The following is a 26,332-nucleotide window of genomic DNA, read 5'->3' as shown; positions in this document are numbered from 1 at the left end:
TGTGGCCCGTTCAGCTCCGGGCTCATCGCCTGCGGCTCTCGGCTTGCGGGCGTGCCCAATCCGTGCTGCGGCGACGCGATGACTCGGAAAACAACCGGCCACACTGTACCGGAAACGACGCACTCTGGGAAGCCGCTATGCAAATCGAGTTCCCAAGATCCCCGGCGGCCGGACACATCCCGCCCGCCAGTGAAAAGAGCGGGAATCAGAAGGCCGGAGATCCAGGACTCACGGGACAGATGGCCACAACCGCAGTAACAAGAGCGATTGCGAGCGATTGTTTTCTCTCTTTGACCAGCCCAGCTGCGCCCCACCCGAAGGCAGGGAAGCACAAAAATTGCATGGAACTCATTCATGCTCCTCTCCACGGAAATGGCCACAAAATGTCCGGAAATGGACAGATGGCCACAACCGCAGTAACAAGAGCGATTGCGAGCAATTGTTTTCTCTCTTTGACCAGCCCAGCTGCGCCCCACCCGAAGGCAGGGAAGCACAAAAATTGCATGGAACTCATTCATGCTCCTCTCCACGGAAATCTTTAGTAAAAGGCGAAAGATTTGTACGAGATGAAGAGAAACCAGAGTGCGTGGACGCCCGGCTGCAGGAGCCCAGGCCGCCTCCAAAGCCTCTGCCCTACCGGTCATGGTTGGCAATGCACCTGGCCTCACAAACGAGCCGGTGTGGCCCGTTCAGCTCCGGGCTCATCGCCTGCGGCTCTCGGCTTGCGGGCGTGCCCAATCCGTGCTGCGGCGACGCGATGACTCGGAAAACAACCGGCCACACTGTACCGGAAACGACGCACTCTGGGAAGCCGCTATGCAAATCGAGTTCCCAAGATCCCCGGCGGCCGGACACATCCCGCCCGCCAGTGAAAAGAGCGGGAATCAGAAGGCCGGAGATCCAGGACTCACGGGACAGATGGCCACAACCGCAGTAACAAGAGCGATTGCGAGCGATTGCTTTCTCTCTTTGACCAGCCCAGCTGCGCGCCAACCGAAGGCAGGGAAGCACAAAAATTGCATGGAACTCATTCATGCTCCTCTCCACGGAAATCTTTAGTAAAAGGCGAAAAATTTGTACGAGATGAAGAGAAACCAGAGTGCGTGGTCGCCCAGCTGCAGGAGCCCAGGCCGCCTCCAAAGCCTCTGCCCTACCGGTCGTGGTTGGCAATGCACCTGGCCTCACAAACAAGCCGGTGTGGCCCGTTCAGCTCCGGGCTCATCGCCCGCGGCTCTCGGCTTGCGGGCGTGCCCAATCCGTGCTGCGGCGACGCGATGACTCGGAAAACAACCGGCCACACTGTACTGGAAACGACGCACTCTGGGAAGCCGCTATGCAAATCGAGTTCCCAAGATCCCCGGCGGCCGGACACATCCCGCCCGCCAGTGAAAAGAGCGGGAATCAGAAGGCCGGAGATCCAGGACTCACGGGACAGATGGCCACAACCGCAGTAACAAGAGCGATTGCGAGCGATTGTTTTCTCTCGTTGACCAGCCCAGCGGCGCCCCACCCGAAGGCAGGGAAGCACAAAAATTGCATGGAACACATTCATGCTCCTCTCCACGGAAATGGCCACAAAATGTCCGGAAATGGACAGATGGCCACAACCGCAGTAACAAGAGCGATTGCGAGCGATTGCTTTCTCTCTTTGACCAGCCCAGCTGCGCCCCACCCGAAGGCAGGGAAGCACAAAAATTGCATGGAACTCATTCATGCTCCTCTCCACGGAAATCTTTAGTAAAAGGCGAAAGATTTGTACGAGATGAAGAGAAACCAGAGTGCGTTGCCGCCCGGCTGCAGGAGCCCAGGCCGACTCCAAAGCCTCTGCCCTACCGGTCGTGGTTGGCAATGCACCTGGCCTCACAAACGAGCCGGTGTGGCCCGTTCAGCTCCGGGCTCATCGCCTGCGGCTCTCGGCTTGCGGGCGTGCCCAATCCGTGCTGCGGTGACGCGATGACTCGGAAAACAACCGGCCACACTGTACCGGAAACGACGTACTCTGGAAAGCCGCTATGCAAATAGAGTTCCCAAGATCCCCGGCGGCCGGACATATCCCGCCCGCCAGTGAAAAGAGCGGGATTCAGAAAGCCGGAGATCCAGGACTCACGGGACAGATGGCCACAACCGCAGTAACAAGAGCGATTGCGAACGATTGTTTTCTCTCTTTGACCAGCCCAGCTGCGCCCCACCCGAAGGCAGGGAAGCACAAAAATTGCATGGAACTCATTCATGCTCCTCTCCACGGAAAGCTTTAGTAAAAGGCGAAAGATTTGTACGAGATGAAGAGAAACCAGAGTGCGTGGTCGCCCAGCGGCAGGAGCCCAGGCCGCCTCCAAAGCCTCTGCCCTACCGGTCGTGGTTGGCAATGCACCTGGCCTCACAAACGAGCCGGTGTGGCCCGTTCAGCTCCGGGCTCATCGCCTGCGGCTCTCGGCTTGCGGGCGTGCCCAATCCGTGCTGCGGCGACGCGATGACTCGGAAAACAACCGGCCACACTGTACCGGAAACGACGCACTCTGGGAAGCCGCTATGCAAATCGAGTTCCCAAGATCCCCGGCGGCCGGACACATCCCGCCCGCCAGTGAAAAGAGCGGGAATCAGAAGGCCGGAGATCCAGGACTCACGGGACAGATGGCCACAACCGCAGTAACAAGAGCGATTGCGAGCGATTGTTTTCTCTCTTTGACCAGCCCAGCTGCGCCCCACCCGAAGGCAGGGAAGCACAAAAATTGCATGGAACTCATTCATGCTCCTCTCCACGGAAATGGCCACAAAATGTCCGGAAATGGACAGATGGCCACAACCGCAGTAACAAGAGCGATTGCGAGCGATTGTTTTCTCTCTTTGACCAGCCCAGCTGCGCCCCACCCGAAGGCAGGGAAGCACAAAAATTGCATGGAACTCATTCATGCTCCTCTCCACGGAAATCTTTAGTAAAAGGCGAAAAATTTGTACGAGATGAAGAGAAACCAGAGTGCGTGGCCGCCCAGCTGCAGGAGCCCAGGCCGCCTCCAAAGCCTCTGCCCTACCGGTCGTGGTTGGCAGTGCACCTGGCCTCACAAACGAGCCGGTGTGGCCCGTTCAGCTCCGGGCTCATCGCCTGCGGCTCTCGGCTTGCGGGCGTGCCCAATCCGTGCTGCGGCGACGCGATGACTCGGAAAACAACCGGCCACGCTGTACCGGAAACGACGCACTCTGGGAAGCCGCTATGCAAATCGAGTTCCCAAGATCCCCGGCAGCTGGACACATCCCGCCCGCCAGTGAAAAGAGCGGGAATCAGAAGGCCGGAGATCCAGGACTCACGGGACAGATGGCCACAACCGCAGTAACAAGAGCGATTGCGAGCGATTGTTTTCTCTCTTTGACCAGCCCAGCTGCGCCCCACCCGAAGGCAGGGAAGCACAAAAATTGCATGGAACTCATTCATGCTCCTCTCCACGGAAATCTTTAGTAAAAGGCGAAAGATTTGTACGAGATGAAGAGAAACCAGAGTGCGTGGCCGCCCGGCGGCAGGAGCCCAGGCCGCCTCCAAAGCCTCTGCCCTACCGGTCGTGGTTGGCAATGCACCTGGCCTCACAAACGAGCCGGTGTGGCCCGTTCAGCTCCGGGCTCATCGCCCGCGGCTCTCGGCTTGCGGGCGTGCCCAATCCGTGCTGCGGCGACGCGATGACTCGGAAAACAACCGGCCACACTGTCCCGGAAACGACGCACTCTGGGAAGCCGTTATGCAAATAGAGTTCCCAAGATCCCCGGCGGCCGGACACATCCCGCCCGCCAGTGAAAAGAGCGGGAATCAGAAGGCCGGAGATCCAGGACTCACGGGACAGATGGCCACAACCGCAGTAACAAGAGCGATTGCGAGCGATTGTTTTCTCTCTTTGACCAGCCCAGCTGCGCCCCACCCGAAGGCAGGGAAGCACAAAAATTGCATGGAACTCATTCATGCTCCTCTCCACGGAAATGGCCACAAAATGTCCGGAAATGGACAGATGGCCACAACCGCAGTAACAAGAGCGATTGCGAGCGATTGTTTTCTCTCTTTGACCAGCCCAGCTGCGCCCCACCCGAAGGCAGGGAAGCACAAAAATTGCATGGAACTCATTCATGCTCCTCTCCACGGAAATCTTTAGTAAAAGGCGAAAAATTTGTACGAGATGAAGAGAAACCAGAGTGCGTGGCCGCCCAGCTGCAGGAGCCCAGGCCGCCTCCAAAGCCTCTGCCCTACCGGTCGTGGTTGGCAGTGCACCTGGCCTCACAAACGAGCCGGTGTGGCCCGTTCAGCTCCGGGCTCATCGCCTGCGGCTCTCGGCTTGCGGGCGTGCCCAATCCGTGCTGCGGCGACGCGATGACTCGGAAAACAACCGGCCACGCTGTACCGGAAACGACGCACTCTGGGAAGCCGCTATGCAAATCGAGTTCCCAAGATCCCCGGCAGCTGGACACATCCCGCCCACCAGTGAAAAGAGCGGGAATCAGAAGGCCGGAGATCCAGGACTCACGGGACAGATGGCCACAACCGCAGTAACAAGAGCGATTGCGAGCGATTGTTTTCTCTCTTTGACCAGCCCAGCTGCGCCCCACCCGAAGGCAGGGAAGCACAAAAATTGCATGGAACTCATTCATGCTCCTCTCCACGGAAATCTTTAGTAAAAGGCGAAAGATTTGTACGAGATGAAGAGAAACCAGAGTGCGTGGCCGCCCGGCGGCAGGAGCCCAGGCCGCCTCCAAAGCCTCTGCCCTACCGGTCGTGGTTGGCAATGCACCTGGCCTCACAAACGAGCCGGTGTGGCCCGTTCAGCTCCGGGCTCATCGCCCGCGGCTCTCGGCTTGCGGGCGTGCCCAATCCGTGCTGCGGCGACGCGATGACTCGGAAAACAACCGGCCACACTGTCCCGGAAACGACGCACTCTGGGAAGCCGTTATGCAAATAGAGTTCCCAAGATCCCCGGCGGCCGGACACATCCCGCCCGCCAGTGAAAAGAGCGGGAATCAGAAGGCCGGAGATCCAGGACTCACGGGACAGATGGCCACAACCGCAGTAACAAGAGCGATTGCGAGCGATTGTTTTCTCTCTTTGACCAGCCCAGCTGCGCCCCACCCGAAGGCAGGGAAGCACAAAAATTGCATGGAACTCATTCATGCTCCTCTCCACGGAAATCTTTAGTAAAAGGCGAAAGATTTGTACGAGATGAAGAGAAACCAGAGTGCGTGGCCGCCCAGCTGCAGGAGCCCAGGCCGCCTCCAAAGCCTCTGCCCTACCGTTCGTGGTTGGCAATGCACCTGGCCTCACAAACGAGCCGGTGTGGCCCGTTCAGCTCTGGGCTCATCGCCTGCGGCTCTCGGCTTGCGGGCGTGCCCAATCCGTGCTGCGGCGACGCGATGACTCGGAAAACAACCGGCCACACTGTACCGGAAACGACGCACTCTGGGAAGCCGCTATGCAAATCGAGTTCCCAAGATCCCCGGCGGCCGGACATATCCCGCCCACCAGTGAAAAGAGCGGGATTCAGAAAGCCGGAGATCCAGGACTCACGGGACAGATGGCCACAACCGCAGTAACAAGAGCGATTGCGAGTGATTGTTTTCTCTCTTTGACCAGCCCAGCTGCGCCCCACCCGAAGGCAGGGAAGCACAAAAATTGCATGGAACTCATTCATGCTCCTCTCCACGGAAATCTTTAGTAAAAGGCGAAAGATTTGTACGAGATGAAGAGAAACCAGAGTGCGTGCCCGCCCGGCTGCAGGAGCCCAGGCCGCCTCCAAAGCCTCTGCCCTACCGGTCGTGGTTGGCAATGCACCTGGCCTCACAAACGAGCCGGTGTGGCCCGTTCAGCTCCGGGCTCATCGCCTGCGGCTCTCGGCTTGCGGGCGTGCCCAATCCGTGCTGCGGCGACGCGATGACTCGGAAAACAACCGGCCACACTGTCCCGGAAACGACGCACTCTGGGAAGCCGTTATGCAAATAGAGTTCCCAAGATCCCCGGCGGCCGGACACATCCCGCCCACCAGTGAAAAGAGCGGGATTCAGAAAGCCGGAGATCCAGGACTCACGGGACAGATGGCCACAACCGCAGTAACAAGAGCGATTGCGAGTGATTGTTTTCTCTCTTTGACCAGCCCAGCTGCGCCCCACCCGAAGGCAGGGAAGCACAAAAATTGCATGGAACTCATTCATGCTCCTCTCCACGGAAATCTTTATTAAAAGGCGATTTTTAAGAACTTTATTTTCTTTTCACAAAAAAGTACAGGACATCACAATTTAGAAAGCTTTACATTAATATACATACTTAAAACAGTATATATGATCACATCTCATTACATTTTGACACGGTACCAGTTACATAGCAACAATTTCTTTTTTTCTGGTGCAAATCACATTCTTTACTTAAACATGATAATGTTTTTCACAGTTTCTTGAGATATTGACCTATGCTCTCTATTTCCCACAGATTTTCTGCTTCCTCCCTCCCTTTTCTCCACAGATCTCTGAGGTAATAGTTCTCTCGGGTGATGAACAGGGCCAGGCTACCTGCTGCCTTGACTGGGACCTCGATGCCTTTGAACAGCCCCATGTTCCTCACTCTCCACAGGGCGTCTTTCCCACTGTTCACCACGGCCCAGATCCTGTCAAACACGTCAGGAGGAAGTTTGACAGGAGAGATGCCGTATATGACGAAAGCAGCGGTCAGGGTAAATTGGGGCGAGAGAGCTTGCAACCAATCTTCAAACTGTGCCCAGAAGGCCTTAGCAAAAAAGCAGGACCACAGGAGATGGGTCACCGTCTCCTCCTCGCCGCAGCCCACCCTAACGCAGCGAGGGCTGGGGGTGAGGCCCCTACGGTACAAGAAAGTTCGTACCGGTAAGCACTGGTGGACGACACTCCAGGCTAAATCTCTGTGAATGTTGCAGAGAAACTTAGAGGATGTGTGTTTCCACACCTTCCTTGTTTGGGCTGATGTTAAAATGCCCACAGGGGTCTACCTATTGTTCTGGGGTGCAACGAAATCTTCCAGTTTTTGGACGCTGACATCTCGGAGGGGAATATGACCAATTGGGTGAGATCTTAGAAAACTTTTAACTGTCCCATAAATTGCAGGGCATGTGTCAGAGAGTGGGACATCCAGCTTGGGTCTGACACCCCACACTCTGAACACCTCCCTACCTATCCAGAGCCTGGAAAAATAAGTCCAGGTACGCGCTGCAGGTGCTGTTGCAAAGCCTCTCAGCACAGAGGCCAGGAAAATGCACAGCAGCTTCGTAGCAATATCTGGGACAGACTTCCCCCCTGAGGGTAGCGGCCTGTACATTATTTCCCTTCTGAGTCTTTCCTGCTTCCCACCCCATAGAAATTGAAACATCAATCTCCTCAGCACCGCCGCAACACGGTGTGGGATTGGGAAGGTAGAAGCCAGAAAATTCAAGACAGGCAAGAGCTCAGCTTTGATGACCAGCACCTTCCCTGTCATGATGAGGTCTCGGTCCTTCCATTGCATCAGTTTTTTGTTTAAGATTGGCAATTTGTTCTGCCAATTTACTGTTCCCATCTCTTCTCCAAAATACACCCCCAGGACCTTAATTCTCTTCTCTTGCAGCCTGAGATCATGTCCTTCTTTTGGCTCCCTCCAGTTCTGATAAAAAATCTCACTCTTAGATTTGTTAATTTTTGCAGAGGAAGCCAAAGAGAAACGATCACAGCACTGCAGAGCTCTGCTAATTGAGGCATTGTCAGAGAGGAGCAGGGTGACGTCATCCATGTATAGAGATGTCTTTACCTCTCCTCCCCCACTTCCAGGCACTGGTATCCCATTAATGGCCTGATCCTGGCGCAAGGCACAGGCTAAGGGCTCCATAGCCAAAACGAATAACAAGGGGGATAATGGGCAGCCCTGCCTCACCCCTGAACAGACTTCAAAGGGGCGTGATCTATTGCCATTAACCATTACTCTGCTGTTGCTACCTGTGTACAGCAGGTTAATCCACTTTCTCATGATGGGGCCAAACTTCATGTGCTCAAGTACCGATGTTAAGTACTGCCGGTTTAGGCGGTCAAAGGCCTTTTCTAGGTCTACACCTAAAATGCACAGAGGGAGGGAGCGATCCTCCGAGTACAGACAGACATCCCTCAACAAGGCCAGGTTGTCGCTCATCAGGCGTCCTGCTATCCCACAAGTCTGTTCTTTCCCTACCAGTGAGGCCACTACATTTTGTAGGCGCAGGAAAAGGGCTTTGGACAGGATCTTAGTGTCCACGCCTAACAGGCTGAGGGGTCTCCAGTTCTTAATGTCATTCTTTGCTCCTTTCTTAAACAAGAGAGAGATAGTGCCTTCTCTTAAGGAGTCAGGCAGCAATTCTGTCTTATAGCTTTCCTCGAATAGGAGCAGTAGCGGATCCTGAAGCAGATCCCAAAAGGTGCAATAAAATTCTTTAGGGAGCCCGTCAGCACCCGGAGTTTTCCCCTTCTGTAAGCTCTCCATAGCCTGTCTCAGCTCTTCTACTGTCAAATCCCTCTCAAGTACTTCCCTATCTTCTTCACTCAAAAAGTTTTCTAGCTTTGAGGTGAAAAAAAGAATTTCTTCATCCTTTACCTCTGTAGAGCTGTAAAGTCTTGAGTAGAAGGCCTCGGTGCAGGAGAGGATAGCACTCGGCTCTGTTCTCTCTCGTCCCTCCTCATCAACTACACTTTCCATGACAGACTTGGAGCCTACCACTTTCCTGAAAAAGAAGCGAGTACACTTCTCATTTTCTTCTAAGAACTGCACTCTGCTTCTTAACAGCACTCCTCGACTACTTTCTTCAGCTATGCTCCGGATGTCCTTTTTTAAAAGGGTGATATCCTCGAGCACATCGAAGCCACTGTGCAGCATCGTGTAGAGACGCTGCAGCTGCCTCTGTTTCCTGGCTAGCACTCCTCTCCGTCTGGCAGCAGCCTTCCTTCCCTCAGCCATGAAAAAGGCCTTTGTCCTCACCTTCACCTCCTCCCACCACTCTCCTACTGACCCGTACAGACACTGCAAGGACAGCCACTGTGATAGTTTCTCCTTGTAGCGGGATACTACCCCCTCGTTCTCTAGCAGCTTTGTGTTGAGTTTCCAGAGGCCTGGGCCAAAGACAGTCCCGCCCTGGAGTTCCACTCTACACCCTAAAGCCTGATGATCTGAGAAGAAGACAGGCTGAAGAGTGACCCCAACAACTTTCACTCTCGCTGAGACAAAGCAATAGTCAATTCTGGAGCTGCTATTCCTCCCTGACCATGTATATCCTGCTGTTGTGGGATATATACATCTATATGTGTCTGAGAGTTTAAAGTCTTGAACTAAGTTTTGCAGGGCCAGTGAGCTGGAATCCAATTTTATCGGAGAGCTAGACTGCCTGTCTGTGTGCTCTAAGATACAATTAAAATCCCCTCCCACTATCACGTCTGTGCTACATAACAATAGGGGAGAGAGTGCCTTGAGTAGCTCCACCCTTCCTCCCACGTCAGTAGGACAATACACATTGATTAGCCGCAGGTCAACGGTCCCCCATTCCACATCCACACACAGCAACCTACCATCTATGACCCTCTGAATACTTTTCAATTTGAAAGCCCATCCTTTGAAAAGAATGGCCACGCCAGAGGCTCTGTTGTTATTGTCCCCTGACCAAACAGAAGGCCCTTTATCCCACCTATCTTCAAAGCTTTTATACCTCTCTTGATAGGCTAAAGCACACTCCTGCAACATCAACACATCTCCCTCTCTCTGCTGGAGGTAATCAAAGACAGAGTGACATTTAACTCTGTCATTGATACCTCTGGTGTTAAGAGAAATTATGTTTAGAGCCATATTACATAAGAAAGTGGAACCAGTCTTTACAAAACACATTTCTCTTCTGTCTCACCTGTTACCTTCTTTTTCTTTTTCTTATTACCAATTTCCTGCCAGCCATCCTCTGAATGAGCCTTCATCAGGGTGGCAGCAGTAAAAGCGTTCACGGAGTCCATTTCAAGGAAGGGGGTAGAGGGAGGGGTGGAGGGGTTCCAGCTGTCCCCATCGCCATGCTCTCCTTCCTCCTCGCTCGGGGAGAAAACAGAGTCATTTTTCCTTTTCCTCACGTCCAGCTCCTGGGAGCACTGAGGGGAAAGGGGTGCAGCCGATGCACCAGTCTCCTCTTCCCCCTCACCCACCAGCTGCTGCAGATCCTCCGTGATGGACTGGATGGAGGAGAGGAGGGCATCTGTAGCACTTGCAGAGTCTGGGAAAAGCAGCTCCGCTGAATCCTGGGTATCCTCGCTGGACCCGCTCCACCGGGGGGCCCCACACTGGCCCTCGTTCTGAGGAGCAGGAGTGGGGGAGGGGTCCTCGCTGTTCTCGGGGGTTTTCAAACCCTCGTGCTTGTCTGGTGCAGTCTGCGGTTGTGGGGGTGTAGTGGATCTTTCTTCCACCGGCCCCGGAGCCACAGCAGGACTGATCCTGGCTGGAGGCTGAGAGTCTTTGTCCAACAAGGGTTCTTTGTTTGACTTGTTGTTTGCTTTGGCTTTTCGGGCCGGTTTGGCTGAAACAAGCACTGCCTCATCCTTTCTCATTTTGAGTTTATTGGCGTAGGCGTGAGGGCAGTTCTTAAAAACGTGTCCTTCCGAGCCACATAAATTGCACTTTGGCAGCATTGAACAGTCAGAGGCTAAATGTCCCTGTTTGCCACAGGTCTTGCAGCATTTCACAGTGCAGGACGATGCCAGGTGTCCCACAGCACCACAGCGCCGACACACCTTTGGTTGTCCCACATAAAAAACATAGCCATTGCAGGCGCCCAGCCGGATTGTAGAGGGCAGGTGCCTTAAGCCTCCATTTACATTGTCCGGTAGCAAGCGAACCTCAAATTTCCTTGCTCCTGTTTTTATACCGTCAACATCTCTAACCTCAGTTCCATGGTGGACGGTGCAGTACTGGTTAAGCCAGGTGTGAATGTCCTCCGTCTTTGCCAGTTCCGAGAACATAACAACATGCACGGTTTTCCTCTCTCTCTGTGTCAAAGGCTGCAAGTTGATCTTCTCAAGAGCAGGAACTTTCCCTCTTTTTGCCTCAAACACATCCACACATTGTTCAAACAGAGGATAGGTAGCAAATACAACCTCAAATGCTTTCTGACCTGGGAGAGCGAAGATGAAATCCAAGTGCCGAGGTTCAAAGCCAAGTTCCTTCTGCAACACTTTTCTGCTGAACTGCATACGATCCATGAAAAGGTCATCCAAAAGCTCAACACGCACAGCATTCTTGCGGGATCCAAAAGTTGCCATTTCGTAAACTGCAAAACAAACACTGCTTCCACAAAACAAGAAAACAATCCAACAACTCCACCTACAGGCTGATCAAGGTATCTCCCCTGCCAGGTAAGTATGAGCTGTACAAGCCCCTGCAAGCGGCCCGCACCCACAGCACAAAGCGCGCAGCCTAGGCCAGCTCCTCGCCCCGCACACCACCGCCTCCTGCTGGGCCCACTCTTTCGCACACTCACACGCCACACTAACACTCAAAAGGGTGGGCAAAACGAGAAAACGAGCGCGCCGTTTCCTACACATCTGCAGTCGCCAATGCGCATTCGCAGCATGTCCCGGGACGCAATTCGGCCACATTTGCATAACACCAGACCGGCAGATCGCTACGCAAGCTCGCGTCGTGCGCCTGCCACACACCGAAAAAAAACCGGAGCCTTTTCAGCAATTTCCAAAAAACGGGCCTGCTCGCCTGCCCACAAGGTTTGTCTCTTACCCGCTCTCCAGAGCCTGCTGCCTTCTGTGCTGTTCTCTCGGCACCGCTGCAGTGCACACAACTCCTGCAGCGTGGGGAGAAAGTTTCCACGCTCCGCCGCAGGGAAGGCTCGCTCCGTGCGCACATGTCCTTTCAATGCCAGTTCAACAAGTGCTCCGCATTAGCAGCGTCGGGGCTCCAGCGTGTCGCACCTCACCTCACCCCGCACAGCCCCCTCCTTGAATGTCTGGCGCTGGGCATGCCCCGCTCTCCTCCACCTTATCTTATCGCGTGTGACCACCGACAATGGCCACAATGCCGGGGAATGGCACCTGTAAAGTGTTAATTGGGGCACAGGAACAGCCCGTCTCGTCTCGGGGGCCGGCTTCAAAGACAATACAGCAAACACAGCGGGGCGGGGGAAGTAGACGACACGACACATGCAGGTACATTCAGCTCCGGCGGAACGAGTCATTTGTCAGCCTTTTCAAGTGCTGGGAGCCGAGTAATCCTTCGCTTGTATCGTTTCTCCCCGGTGACTAGATCTCACCCTGCGACTCTCGACTGGGCTCACCCACGGCAGCCCAGCAGGTGTGAGCCTAGCCGGCACCCGGATGGGAGATTCCCCCCGGAAAAGCTCAGGTTGCTGCTGCTCCTGCAAGACGTGTGACTGGGACCAGTAGGGAGCGCTCACCCTGCGGTCTGTGTGGCTTTCTTATGCCCCAGCATCCTGATGGCGACACTCTGCTGCACAAACAGGCGCCGTCCTTCGGGGGAGGCGTAAAACCGAGGTCCCGACCCTCCTTGGCCATTAAGAAATCCCAGGGCGTCTCTCAAAATGAGACGCCGCGGGTGTCACTCTGGTGTTAGTGTTCCCCTTTACCAATCAGTCGGGGTCTCCTCCTAATCCCCGTCTCATATGTAACAATCAATGACGAGGCCCCCCTGTCCCGCGATATTGTACTTGTCTCCTGGCTGCTGGCTGGCGCCGTGAGATTTAGCACTCGCGCAAGAGATCGGGGGCAGAGCGCGAACGCGGTCTCCCGCCCCCCACAAAGTGTGCGCTCCAGGTTCCCTCTCAGGGCTCTGCAACACAGCGGAAAGGCAGCGAGAAGGAGCCTCTTGCTCTGACGCCGCAAGGCCACAAGAGGGCGGAGGCGCCGCGCGCCCGGCCGACGTGTTGGACTGGTGCGCTTTATGTGCTGAAATAAACACGCGACAGCCCAGAAATGTTTTGAGTGCTGTGCATTGGAGGTTTTTGTCTTGTGAAGACTTGCCTTGTGCTCCTCCGAGCAGTTTGTTTGTTCTCCTCCAGTGCGGGACAAGTCAACACAAGGGAGCACATTCGCCAACATCCAGGTACACAATGCGATTTGGAAAGAAGCTCCTTTCCAAAGAGCTGCACACGAACGATCCTTCAGTCCCGCTCGGGGGGCGCGGAGCCCCAGCCACACACAGCTTCAAGTAGCGAGTCAGGCGCCATGGCTTTTGCTTGCGGCCACACCACCCTGAATGTTCCCAATCTCGTCTGATCTTGGAAGCTAAGCAGGGTTGGGCCTGGTTAGTACTTGGATGGGAGACTGCCTGGGAATACCAGGTGCTGCAAGCTTTTGCTCTCTCGGCCAGCAGGGGTCGCTGTTGGTACCGTAGGTTTTGGGAGGAAAACCTGGAGGATGGAAAGGTGATCTATAGCCTCATCTCTAGAGATGTTTTGTTGCTATGGCATGTGTGTGACCCTTATAAAAAAAAACCCATTTGTAAAACGAATATCGAAGCTGCCACTAAATCTGCAAATGAAGATGAGTCGATAAACCACTTGTTTTTCGTATAACTATACATATATTCATTTATTACTGATTTCATTCATTGAGCACGGATACAATAGAGGTACAGCCATTCACTGTTTGACATGTCTGCACTGGTACAGAACCTAGCAATCAGAAAACGGGTGAAACTGTCTTGAGAATTAGCATACAGTACTGAGGCTCCCATGACCAAATAAAGGCTAACCTCGATAATCAGCCTAAATAATGCAGACTACAGCAAAATGACTGACTTTGAAAAGGGAATGAATGTCCGGAAGGAGTAGCGTAACCAGCTTGAAATGCTTCTCCGGACCTCTAACTAAAAGAAACCGGGAACCAGCAGTGGCATCGACTCCTTTCGAACTGGGATCCTATCGCAGCTCGTGGTGTCATAACTCTTCCGTATCTGATATTGGACCAAGCACATCAGGGGAGAGCGCGAACGCAGTCCACCACTACCAGAAATTGTGCAGTCGAGATTCCCACATTTGGGGAATTCGCAGGGGTCAGCACAGCCGGAGTGCAATGGCCGAGCCTCGCTCTGGGTGAACCTCCTTCTTGATCAAGGTATCTCCCCTGCCAGGTAAGTATGAGCTGTACAAGCCCCTGCAAGCGGCCCGCACCCACAGCACAAAGCGCGCAGCCTAGGCCAGCTCCTCGCCCCGCACACCACCGCCTCCTGCTGGGCCCACTCTTTCGCACACTCACACGCCACACTAACACTCAAAAGGGTGGGCAAAACGAGAAAACGAGCGCGCCGTTTCCTACACATCTGCAGTCGCCAATGCGCATTTGCAGCATGTCCCGGGACGCAATTCGGCCTCATTCGCATAACACCAGACCGGCAGATCGTTACGCAAGCTCGCGTCGTGCGCCTGCCACACACCGAACAAACACCGGAGCCTTTTCAGCAATTTCCAAAAAACGGGCCTGCTCGCCTGCCCACAAGGTTTGTCTCTTACCCGCTCTCCAGAGCCTGCTGCCTTCTGTGCTGTTCTCTCGGCACCGCTGCAGCGCACACAACTCCTGCAGCGCGGGGAGAAAGTTTCCACGCTCCGCCGCAGGGAAGGCTCGCTCCGTGCGCACACGTCCTTTCAATGCCAGTTCAACAAGTGCTCCGCATTAGCAGCGTCGGGGCTCCGGCGTGTCGCACCTCACCTCACCTCGCACAGCTCCCTCTTTGAATGTCTGGCGCTGGGCATGCCCCGCTCTCCTCCACCTTATCTTATCGCGTGTGACCACCGACAATGGCCACAATGCCGGGGAATGGCACCTGTAAAGTGTTAATTGGGGCACAGGAACAGCCCGTCTCGTCTCGGGGGCCGGCTTCAAAGACAATACAGCAAACACAGCGGGGCGGGGGAAGTAGACAACACGACACATGCAGGTACATTCAGCTCCGGCGGGAACGAGTCATTTGTCGGCCTTTTCAAGTGCAGGTGTGAGCCTAGCCGGCACCCGGATGGGAGATTCCCCCCGGAAAAGCTCAGGTTGCTGCTGCTCCTGCAAGAGGTGTTACTGGGACCAGTACGGAGCACTCACCCTGCGGTCCATGTGGCTTTCTTATGCCCCAGCATCCTGATGGTGACACTCTACTGCGCAAACAGGCGCCGTCCTTCGGGGGAGGCAGAAAACTGAGGTCCCGACCCTCCTTGTGTCAGTGTCTCAGGGAGAGGATGTGCACTGTGAGACTGACAGGGCTGTCTGGGAGAAGCTCCTCCTACAGGTTTAGGCACAGAAGAGCTTCACCAACAGAGTCACACAGCGAATGTGATAACCGCTACACTACGGAAACATGCAGGGGCTGCTGCTGGTGTCTTGCTTGCGTTTTGGGCTGAGAAAGAGAACGATGGGAACTCGTGCCCAGTGGCCAAGCGCTGAGCTTCGCCAAAGCTATTCAGCTGCTTCCAGTATTTATGTTGGAGTGCGCTGATTGACCGCGCTCTCACACCAGAGCCCAGCATGCCTGTCGTGGACGGAGAAGGAAAGGCGGCCCCACATTCTACAGCCCTCTCCACACAATCGACAAAATCGGGCTACTGAACTGGAGAAAATCTCCACTCCAGAAAGTGCAAATATCATCTTAGAGAGTATAAATCCTATTGCCGAAGGTCAACACTGTCTACCAGAGTCACCCCTCCCACCTCCTGCAGGTTTCCGAGCTGCAGCGATGATCAGTTCGGCTCACACGCGAGAGGTCCTCGGTTGAAAACATGCGCCCCCTCTTCTCGTACGTTTTGCACATGATCGAATGGTTTAAATACGGCTCCTTCGTACACGGTGCTGATCTTTTGGAAAGCAGGAGGCAAAACTGACACGTTCTCATACAAGGAGCTGAAACCAGGCCACCTGGGTGAAGATCAGGTATCGTAACCGCTAGACCATATGGGAGCATACAGCCATGTTGTGCGTGCGTCATGTAAGCAAACTGTAATTGCTGCCTTCATGACCTGCTTGGTGGAGAAAACACACAAGAGAGTTGGCACTCAGAGTGTCGAAGGGTCGATGTATACTAGGGCTCAGTTGAAATGCAACGTCAGGACTTTTCCGACTTGTGTCACACGAAGAGAGTACATCCTTTCCCACCCCCCTGTTTCTGTCTCGGTAACTCGCTGTGATCGTATAGTGGCCAGTATTTTGTGTTGTGGCCGCAACAACCCCGGTTCGATTCCGGGTCCTGGCAGAATAGGAGGAGTACTGCCTGACTGGATGGTTGATGAATGACAGAGGCCACTCCGACCTCTTCTTGGTTTTCTTCAATGACTTACTAAGAATCTTCTTCACATTCGCCCATGCAGGGGAAGCCAGTTACACCAAAGCAAATGCAGGAAAGTGCATTTCAAGCAGAGACCAGGAGGGACTTGTTTACACCGAGAGTGGTCGGAGAATGGAACAATCCGCCCAGCCCTGTTGCTGGAGCCGATTCTTGATGAGACTTTCGGCTCACTAAGAGGCCCCCGCTGGATGCTAATCTTTCTTTTGTTCTCGCAGGTGCTGCGCTGCTTTTGAGCCGACAGAGCTCTTCCTGGTCTGTCGGCACAGCCCAATTGCAAATGATCGGCTCCGCGTACAGAAGTACGTGCGTTTGGTACAAGAGTGCATGAAGGCACCGGAAATACATTGGGAACAAATGACCGGTGGCTCAAGTCCTTTGTGAAGTACGGGAGCGTGCAAAAAGAGGCTGTTTTTTTCCACCTGGTCTCCCAACTGAGCTATTTCGGCGGTGCACACAGCCCACAGCCACCTGCTCCAGCCTTCCTGTGTTGCGGCATGAGCACACCAAGAGGAGCGGGAGAGTGTTGCAGGAACGTCACTCAGAAGGAAAGCCACCCAGCTGCGCCCTCTGAGCTCTGTCCAGCGCATCTTGCTCATGTGGACTCCTGCCTGCGACAGGCAGGAAACAATTAGCAAGAACAGAACAACACCCCACGGGTGTCTCATGACCACACCTTAGGTTGTGACACGTGCAGGTGTGAGGGGTTGCCAGGCCAGATTGGACCAGAACTTGGGCGGAGGGGGGGTGGGAAAGCAGACAAAGAGGTGACACTTCAAAGTCTGCACGATCACAGCTCTCCGACGCCCCAGGCTTCCGCTCAATAAGCTACTGGATACACCTGCCCCTCCTCACACAGACCGTGGAAAACCTCCGAGTGGCAGGGCACTCTCTTCCTCCCAGGAGCCCTTGGACACGACGCACAGACAGAGCGACGGGAGCCACCGCCTGCCACACGGCTCCAGGTAGGACTCCACTCCGCAGGAGCCGCAGAGCAGAGCAGAGCAGAGCAGAGCAGAGCGGAGCAGGGGAGATGGGGGCTGCTTAGACTCGAGCTGTTGTTGCTGCGGACGCTCTCTTTTCTTTTCTCGGGGTAAGAGTGAATGTTGAGTAGCCCTTAGAAATGAAGCAGAACACTTCAACGGTACTGGTGTGTGTGTGCGCGCGCCCTGGTGATTCTGGGAGACAGATCGAACCTGGGCTTAAAGAGAGGGGGCTTAGCCGTCTTACATTTGCTAGTTCTGCTTCTACCTCCTTAGAGGATCAGACTGCCTTTCACTGTGTCTTCTTTCACAGGATTGTGCACCTTTTCATTGCTCTCGCTTTCAGAGCCTCTGCACGGCACACGACTCGACATAAGGACACGCGTTGAAGTAAAAGCAGGAAGCACTCACAAGTACACTATAAATAACACTAATACAAATACCACTAATATTGCAACAGTAACACTATCACTAAGACTTACACTATCATCCTCTCTAACACTGACACAAAATACTACTACACTAATAATACTAATAATAACAGTAATGCTATCACTAAAACTAACATGACTACTAGTGTAAATAATCTAACCTTATCTCTGTAATTATCACTAATATTAACAGGAATACTAGCATTAAAACAATCAATAGCACTATCATCATTAATACTCACATGAAAACTATCATTAATATTAAAACTACCGATTGTACTCACACTAATTTTAACATGAAGACACTAATATTAGTATTAGTTGCTGTCCATGACGTCACACCGCTCTTTGTGACGAAGGCGAGACACCTAGCCGTGGCCAGTGACGTGGCGCCTGTTACTGTGGTTACCATACTGATGATTTGTAAACAGTGGGAAAATGCATTTAAACTGTTACCTACACAAATTTATCAACTTGGAACATAATTTTTAAGTTCTAGCATACAATTCCTAAACAATCATTTGAATAATAGTTCTTTCATTTCGGATTGAACATTGTTAACACTAAAAGGCACTATGGTAATTGATCGTCACAGGTTGTATTGACTGTTTTCTAGATATTAAAAACAGGGTCAAAACGGGAAAAGAATTAGTACTCACCAATCCGTGAAGTTAATCGATTATTCTATGGTTCTTCAGTTGAATTAATTAATTGTCGATAGATAAGTGATCAATAACTCTCCTCCGTGCGCTCCGCTCGCCTCCCGCAGTCTCGCTCTCTGATCCTGGTGCTCTAGTTGGTGTCCATGACGTCACAGCGCTCTTTCTGATGGAGCAGACATGTCTCTGCTGGAGGAGACTCCTGTCCGGAGCCCAGGGGGCTTTTCTTACAGATATAACATCTCCAATAATAAAGGCGATTCGTAACAGCTGGCAATGGAGAGCGACAAACCAAGGAATAAAATTCATTAAACCAAAAAAAATAGTTTACTTCACAGACTAAAATAATTGTATAGCATACTCCCGGAGAGCAGAAGAGAAAGGGCACAAGTCCCTGTAATGAGCTCTTTTAAGCATTTTAAACGAATCTCCACAGAATAGAAGCCAGGAGGATCAGACACCTGATCCTGAAGGTTGAAGAGTATCTTCTGGTTTTATTTCCACCCGAGCTCTCAGCTCCTCAGCTGGTTTGATGATTTAATTAACTGTATAACTGTTATCAGACTCTGTTTAACTGTATATTTATAAGACTCCCCATGAGAGATGTGTGGGAGACGCTGAATCCCAGGGCTGGTGTGGAATCACACACAGACAGGTCTTCTGTGTGATCTGAGTCCCACTGCTCAGAGCTAAAGCCAGGTCAACTGGTCACTATTGTAGACACAACCATTGGTCTGCTGCTGCTGAGAATCATAATACACTGTTAAGAGTGGCAATACTCACAACCAATTAATTCAACTGAAGAACCGTAGAATCATCGATTAACTTCACTGACTGGTGAGAACGAATTATTTTCCCATTTTGACCCTGTTTTTAATACCTAGAATACAATTCAACTGAAGAACTCAGATTGTCAGGATAAAGAGAAGGATGGAGATGAGCTTCTGTCTGTTCAGGAGGTAGGAGTTTTGGTAAAGTACTGAGGGATCCAATGCTCTGTGTGTGAGTCTGAGCTGTGAATCTGACTGAGAGGAGATACATTTTTTTATTCTGCCTGTGAGAAGTCTTTTCCTTTGCCGATCAATGTTACATCCCATTCAGATACTCTGCACAGACTGTCAGAGTGAGAGAAAAGGAGAGAGAGATGGACAGATAAGAGCAAACACAGCGAGAGAGACAGGAAGTGGGAGAGAGAGGAGAAGGAGCAGGAAGACAGTGCAGGTGTACAACCACACTGTGACCACAGGAGACAGGAGGCTTTTCTCAGCTGCTGAGGAGCTCAGGGCTCATGGCCACTCAGGCTCAGAGGCTCTGGCAGCAGTCAGGTCTGGGAGCTTCTCCTCATACTGACTCTGGAGCTCTAAGAGTCAGCCTCCATTCTGACAGGAATAGCCCCTCCTGTTCAGCCCTGAAAGACACACTGAGAGAGCTGTTAGAGCCCTGAGGCAGCTTTGTGGGTAGAAGACCTGTCACCCTGTAGAGCTCTGAACACTGGGCTCCCCTGTGTGCCTCACTGTACAGGAACAGAGCTCTGACTGGACTCCCCGTGTATCTCTGTACAGCACTAGAGCTCTGAGCACTGGGCTCCACTGTGTGTCTCACTGTACAGCAATAGAGCTCTGACTGGACTCCCTGTGTGTCTCTGTACAGCGCTAGAGATCTGAACACTGGGCTCCCCCATGTGTCTTTCTCTATACCTCATCACACTGCACTGCACAAACCACAAACTCACTGCACAATCTGACCTGCAGTTCCAGTAAAGCTCTGTCGAAACAGGCCCATTTTCTAAAGACAGGGGAGTGAAGAGATAGTGCAGTTTTACTGAAGATAATATGTCCCTCTCTAAAAATATGCTGTCATATCATTATATGACATTTTTTCATGCTAGCCCAGCAGGAATTGTGGCCTTAAATCACAGCTGTTCAGCTGTATTAACAGCCTATGCATGCTGACGCAGCTACCCACCTGAACTACTAGTGTAAATAGTCTAACAGTAAATCTATAATAAGCACTAATATTACATGAATACTAGCATTAAAACTATCAGTAGCGCTATCATCATTAATACTCACATGAACACTAGCATTAATATTAAAACTACCAGTGGTACTCTCACTAATATTAACAGGAATACACTAGCATTAGTATTAGTAGCTGTCCGTGACGTCACACCGCTCTTTGTGACGAAGGCGAGACGCCTCGCCGGGCACAGTGACGTGGTGCGTGTCGCCGTGGTTACCATACTGATGATTTGTAAACAAATGGAAAATGCATTTCAACTGTTACTTAAACAAATTTATCAACTTGGAATATAATTCTCTAGCTCTAGGATTAAATTCCTAAATAATAATTTGAATAACCATTCTTTAATTTCGGATTGAACATTATTAACACTAAACAGACTATGGTACTGTAATTGATCGATTCAGGCGGTATTGACCGTTTTCTAGATATTAAAAACAGGGTCAAGAACGGGAAAAGAATCAGTACTCACCAATCGGTGAAGTTAATCGTTAATTCTACGGTTCTTCAGTTGAATTAATTAATTGTCGATAGATAAGTGATCAATAACTCTCCTCCGTGCGCTCCACTCGCCTCCCGCGGTCTCGCTCTCTGATCCTGGTGCTCTGGCTGGTGTCCATGACATCACAGCGCTCTTTCTGACGGAGCAGACATGTCTCCGCTGGAGGAGACTCCTGTCCGGAGCCCGGGGGGCTTTTCTTACAAATATAACATCTCCAATAATAATGGCGATTCGTAACAGCTGAAAATGGAGAGCGACAAACCAAGGAATAAAATTCATTAAACCAAAAAAAAAGTTTACTTCACAGACTAAAATAATTCTATAGCATACTTCCGTAGAGCAGAAGAGAAAGGGCACAAGTCCCTGTAATGAGCTCTTTTAAGCATTTTAAACAAATCTCCACAGAATAGAAGCCAGGAGGATCAGACGCCTGATCCTGAAGGTTAAAGAGTATCTCCTGGTTTTATTTCCCACCGAGCTCTCAGCTCCTCAGCCGGTTTGATGATTTAATTAACTGTATAACTGTTTGTTTGTCTCACACGCAAGAAGTCTTCGGTTGGAAACAAGCTCCCCCTCTTCTCGCACGTTTTGCACGTTCGAGTGGTTTTAATGTGGCTCCTTCGTACACGGTGCTGATCTTTTGGAAAGCAGGAGGCAAAACTGACACGTGCCCATACCAGGAATCGAACCCGGGCCGCCTGGGGGAAAACCAGGAATCCTAACTGCGAGACCATAGGGGAGCACACAACCACACTGTTCCAGGCATCATGCAAGCGAACTACATAAATATGAGAAAACATGCAAGAGAGTTGTCAAAGGGTCGATGTATACTGGGGCTCAGTTGAAATGCAACGTCAGGACTTTTCTGAATTATGTCACACGAAGAGAGCACAGCCTTTTCCGCCCACCCACGTGTGTCTCGGTAACTCGCCATGATCGTATAGGGATCAGTACTTTGCGTTGTGGCCACAACAACCCCAGTTCGAATCCAGGTCACGGCAGAATTCCCGAGCTTACAGTCTGAGTAATTGGAGACTGCGCTATTCTGTTGCCTATGGTTATATACGGGTTTTTCACATGAAGCCGTATTGAACAGTATTTCTCGCATTGTGAACTTGTGTATACAGCGGTCCCCCGGGTTCCAGTTAGTGCGTAATTACGCGTCGATGAAAAACCGGCGGTTTAAAAAAAGATAATTAGCTCACTGATACTTTGATGTAGAGGATGTGGAAATATCCACATGTTGTGGTCTTTAAAATGCATTTGGTTTGAAGGCGTTCTGTGCTTCCGTTGCGAAGATATGGACAAAAGAATATTCGTGCTTGGTCAAAAAAATGTCATATAAACGAAAAAGTAAAGGCTGAGAAAGCATTCACAATGTATTTTATACACAAAGCAAGTATTCTCGCGATTCTAAGAGGTTTCGTGTAAACGCTACAGGCGTGCCAAAATCGTTTTCGAATTTCAAGCTAACTTTACCCCGGTAGGACGGCACCTGTTTACAGTTTAGTGTCCCCGTCATTGTACTGGGGTATTAGGACCTGCATGGACCGTAGGGTGTGCACCCAGCGACAGAAACCAGACGTGTGTCGGGCTCGGCTGCGAGCAGGACAATGACATCACGGGGACAAAGTAGAGGAAATCAAAACGGTCCTATAGAAGACCTGTGTCAGCTGTCGGTTTGCAGTCTGGACTCTAAATCCTCCGATCCGATTTTAAATCTCTCTAATACCTGAGCTGCAGCTTCTTCCGAGTACTTATTCGTATACTTATTATGTGTAAGTGTATAGATGAAACCTATACACCTATACACTTAGGTGTGTTCAGTTTAAATCAAAATGCTTTACTAATACAAGAGAGAAGTATAGTATGAAGGATGTGACAAATTTACGATTTCTTGGAACAAAACGGTTTTTATTTGCATTCGAAATGAAGCGGAATTTTAGCGTGACACACAAACCCTTTGTCTTTTTTAGAGTGATTTTTAAACAGACAAAAATATAGAAAACGTGTTTTTTTGGCCCTCCAATAGCAGGGTCAGTGGCGTAATGAATAACGCGTCAGGCCTTGCGTCAGAAGATTATAGGTTCGACTGCCGTCTGGCTCATTGCGTTTATACCACTTACATTCTTTTATATAAATGAACTGCACCTGAAATCTATAGAAAACACTTTGGGAAAAGTTGTCGAAATTCGCATGAGGCTGCAGACAACTTAACACTGTACTGTCTGGAGATCAGCTCCTGCTCTGAACTTAATTGCAATGAAAAACTATGCGTAACAAAGCTGGAGAACAGCTGAACTTGTGCTCAGTTCGGTGATGAGGGTTCAGAACTGGCGTTGTTGTAATAAGCACGAACTGCACAGGCTCTGAATCAGACCATTTCAATTAGTCTGATCAGTGTAGGACACTGTTAATGTAGAATTATTAATAGGTTTATTAGCTAGTTAGTTCAGGTTTACCCACCTGAACTAATGTAGAATTACTACTCGGTCTGTCTCTTGTTTGTATATAAATGAATGTCTCTGACAACTTAATGTTAGTTTTTAATTTAGTTTTACGATGTAGGTCTGGCGTTGACATATGCACAAGTATACGAAATGTCTCACTCCTGATTCAACTCATGTTCTATAGGAGATTGGCGATTCCTCCTGTTTCTCGTACAACCATATCAGAACAGAAGACCGTGTCACCCAGCTCTGATTCAAGATTGACTCGCATCTTTATCCCTTTTTTGTTCGTGATCATTATTTGAACTTTTTCGAAATGAAATGACAATAATCAAACATGCAGGCAGATTTTTTAAAAGTATTCGGAATTGACAGGGTGCCCCTTTGGAATAGTCGTCAGAAAAAGTGAGAAAAGGAAAGTTATGTAAGCTCTCACACAAAGCATTGAAGATTGGAATCTGAGTTTAAAAAAGCTACCCGTCTCCCAATGATAGGCAGGGATACACACCATGACACTAACTAGGAGCACTTGTCAGCTGTTAGGAAGCATTTCCTCTTAACACTACTATTGTTTCGGGTTTCGGCTTTTACAACAGAATAACAAAACAGCTTCAATTACGTCGATTAGACTCAGCGAAACTTTAACACCTATGATATTACGAGTGCTTTGCACGAGTCGAACTTCAAGAAGAAACTACTACAACAGTTGTGGACATACAGTAATTCAATACCACCAGCAAAGTCCAATGCTGGCAATGTCTGAGAAAATAATGTTCACTCATGGAATTTGGTCTTTGAATGGCTGGCGGGAAAATTCATTTATACTCCCGTTGCGCCCTCAGCTGAAACATGTTAAAATAACAAGGCAGATTTGTTGGAGAACCTCACAAGAATTATTGGGTTAGCACTGTATGTATTCTGGTATATTTACTTTAATTTTAATATAAATGTAAACATGCATGCTGTATAATATATTGTAATTTTAAAATATGTTAGCTGAGGATGCGAGGGGGGCAATTACACCTTGTGAAACAAGCAAGGAACTGTAAAAAAGGCTGGTATTTGAAAAAAATTGGCGATCACAGGAAAACCACAATTTATGTGGTATTATCATCAATATCCTTCAAAATTGACGTTCAAATGAAGGATTTGAAGAAACTATGAAAAAAGCAACAGTAATAGCAGAGGATTTTGATTTTTGCTCTTCAATTCAGTAGATCCCAGTGGAGTTGCGCCCCTACAAACAGCACAAAGGATGAATCCCACCTCTTTCGTTATTGCTACGTTTGTGCTGGTGAAAGTACCGTTTGTGCTATTGAAAGCAGCTTGGAGGATGAAGGTGCAGTCACTTCCACATGTCATGATACCATTAGATCCGATGACAAGAGCTGAAGCCCCCCCAGGCCAAGCCAACAACGTGAGGAAGATGGGCATGGTGGAAGGTAGTGTGGCTGAGCAGTCTAAGGCCCTGGATTTAGGCTCCAGTCTCTCTGGGGGCGTGGGTTCGAGTCCCACCACTGCCAAATGTTAGTGTTTTAAGACATGCAATACGATCAGTAAAAGCTCTTTTTGTTAGTCTGTTGAGAGGCTGCGTGACGTGTTTAGAGATAGACATTCTAAAAGATAGGCTGTCAGCTTAACATCAAGGAAGAAAAAATATTTAGTTTTCTCAAGAGAAATTCTCTTTGGCACTTTCAGCTTTATGTAGGGAACAACGTCTGCCGAGATCACTTTTGAGCCAGTGCACATGGTAGTGTGGCGGCAAGTACATTTAATATTGGTGGGTAGCTGCGTCAGCATGCGTAGGCTGCAAAGGAACAAGTAATAGGTTTATTCCATGCTGAAAAAAAGAAGAAAGAGAACACAACGTTTCAGCCATGGAGCCTTCTTCAGGTGTGAGAGAGACAGGGCAGTAGGCAAAGGTAAAGTAGCGGGAGAACAAAGGTGGGGAGGGAGGAGGAGTGAGAGGCGGGAGCAGGGGACAGAAAGAGAGGCCAATCAAGAGGTGTGAAGTCAGAATGGGTGCAGAGAGGTGTGAAATGAAACTTCCAATGAATGGAGAAAATTTAAAAGAACAGTAGTCTGTCGTTAAGGGAAGGGAGAATGTGAATGTGTGATCCTAGCTGCAGAATAATTTTGGTTTCGGTGGTCTTTCTGAGTTCGGAAAACCGTCTTTGAGAACACAGACGGAGAGATTAGAGTGGTCGTGGCCGTCAGAGGTGAAATGAGAAACAATGGGCTTGGAAAGATCTTTAATCTTCACAGCCCTGACGTGTTCTCTGAAGCGGCCTCCGAGTCTCCTTCCTGTTTCTCCAATGTAGATGGTGGGGCATTTACTGCAAGAGATACAGTAAATAAAGTTGTTGGAGGTACAATATGCCATCTGGGTGATCTGGAATTGTCCTGAGGGGCCTTGAATGCATGTGGTGGTGGCTGTGTACTTGCAGGTTTTATACAGCGAGCTCTGTTGCAAGGGAAAGTTCCTGGTGTGAATGGTTGTTGGGGACGGTCAAGGGAGCTGTGAACAAGGAGGTTACGCAGATTAGGTGGTCGGCGATATGAGATGATAGGGCGATCAGAAAAGAGGGCCCCAATGGAGGGATCATCCTGTAGGATGGAAAAGTTGTGGTTAATGGTCGTGGGGATAGGAAGTGTGTTAGGGTGGTAAGGAAGCACCAAAGGAATGCGGTTGTTACGGCGGGAGTTCCTGATTGGGTTGATGGTCCTGGGGGTGTTTTTGGCTCGGGCAAGGGCCCTGTCAATCACACTGCTGGGGTATCCTCTGTTGATGAAAAAGGAGTACATTTCGAGGGCTTGGTTCTCGAAGTCGATGTCGTCGCTGCATAATCGTCGTAGCCTAAGGAACTGTGAAAAAGGAAGAGAGTTTTTAGTGTGGTTGGGGTGAAATGAGCTGTACAGGAGGTAGCTGTGTGAATCCGTGGGTTTGTAATAAACTGAAGTGGACAGTCGGGGGTAGTTGAT

At 50.6% G+C, this 26,332-nt stretch overlaps 13 non-coding genes across 13 annotated transcripts; 2 read left to right on the top strand and 11 right to left on the bottom strand.

The window, feature by feature from the left end:
* Positions 1-469: 469 nt before the first annotated feature.
* Positions 470-586, bottom strand: LOC148824472 (U5 spliceosomal RNA). The gene has a single exon (XR_016093141.1). It is a non-coding gene; the product is annotated as a U5 spliceosomal RNA (small nuclear RNA).
* Positions 587-986: 400 nt separating this feature from the next.
* LOC148824471 (U5 spliceosomal RNA) lies at positions 987-1,103 on the bottom strand. The gene has a single exon (XR_016093219.1). It is a non-coding gene; the product is annotated as a U5 spliceosomal RNA (small nuclear RNA).
* Positions 1,104-1,665: 562 nt separating this feature from the next.
* On the bottom strand, positions 1,666-1,782 carry LOC148824470 (U5 spliceosomal RNA). The gene has a single exon (XR_016093140.1). It is a non-coding gene; the product is annotated as a U5 spliceosomal RNA (small nuclear RNA).
* A 400-nt stretch (positions 1,783-2,182) lies between these two features.
* On the bottom strand, positions 2,183-2,299 carry LOC148824469 (U5 spliceosomal RNA). The gene has a single exon (XR_016093231.1). It is a non-coding gene; the product is annotated as a U5 spliceosomal RNA (small nuclear RNA).
* Positions 2,300-2,861: 562 nt separating this feature from the next.
* Positions 2,862-2,978, bottom strand: LOC148824468 (U5 spliceosomal RNA). Its single transcript, XR_016093195.1, has one exon. It is a non-coding gene; the product is annotated as a U5 spliceosomal RNA (small nuclear RNA).
* Positions 2,979-3,378: 400 nt separating this feature from the next.
* LOC148824467 (U5 spliceosomal RNA) lies at positions 3,379-3,495 on the bottom strand. The gene has a single exon (XR_016093139.1). It is a non-coding gene; the product is annotated as a U5 spliceosomal RNA (small nuclear RNA).
* Positions 3,496-4,057: 562 nt separating this feature from the next.
* On the bottom strand, positions 4,058-4,174 carry LOC148824466 (U5 spliceosomal RNA). Its single transcript, XR_016093194.1, has one exon. It is a non-coding gene; the product is annotated as a U5 spliceosomal RNA (small nuclear RNA).
* Positions 4,175-4,574: 400 nt separating this feature from the next.
* LOC148824465 (U5 spliceosomal RNA) lies at positions 4,575-4,691 on the bottom strand. The gene has a single exon (XR_016093138.1). It is a non-coding gene; the product is annotated as a U5 spliceosomal RNA (small nuclear RNA).
* Positions 4,692-5,091: 400 nt separating this feature from the next.
* On the bottom strand, positions 5,092-5,208 carry LOC148824464 (U5 spliceosomal RNA). Its single transcript, XR_016093136.1, has one exon. It is a non-coding gene; the product is annotated as a U5 spliceosomal RNA (small nuclear RNA).
* A 400-nt stretch (positions 5,209-5,608) lies between these two features.
* On the bottom strand, positions 5,609-5,725 carry LOC148824463 (U5 spliceosomal RNA). Its single transcript, XR_016093135.1, has one exon. It is a non-coding gene; the product is annotated as a U5 spliceosomal RNA (small nuclear RNA).
* A 7,490-nt stretch (positions 5,726-13,215) lies between these two features.
* LOC148824462 (5S ribosomal RNA) lies at positions 13,216-13,334 on the top strand. Its single transcript, XR_016093028.1, has one exon. It is a non-coding gene; the product is annotated as a 5S ribosomal RNA (ribosomal RNA).
* A 623-nt stretch (positions 13,335-13,957) lies between these two features.
* On the bottom strand, positions 13,958-14,121 carry LOC148824461 (U1 spliceosomal RNA). The gene has a single exon (XR_016093474.1). It is a non-coding gene; the product is annotated as a U1 spliceosomal RNA (small nuclear RNA).
* Positions 14,122-24,791: 10,670 nt separating this feature from the next.
* trnal-uag (transfer RNA leucine (anticodon UAG)) lies at positions 24,792-24,873 on the top strand. The gene has a single exon. It is a non-coding gene; the product is annotated as a tRNA-Leu (tRNA).
* Positions 24,874-26,332: the final 1,459 nt, after the last annotated feature.

Source organism: Atractosteus spatula, chromosome 10 (assembly GCF_055471065.1).
Source record: "Atractosteus spatula isolate fAtrSpa1 chromosome 10, fAtrSpa1.hap1, whole genome shotgun sequence".
Lineage (NCBI taxonomy): Eukaryota > Metazoa > Chordata > Actinopteri > Semionotiformes > Lepisosteidae > Atractosteus > Atractosteus spatula.
Note: the sequence above shows the minus strand (reverse complement) of the source record. Positions and strands in the feature narration are given on the sequence as shown.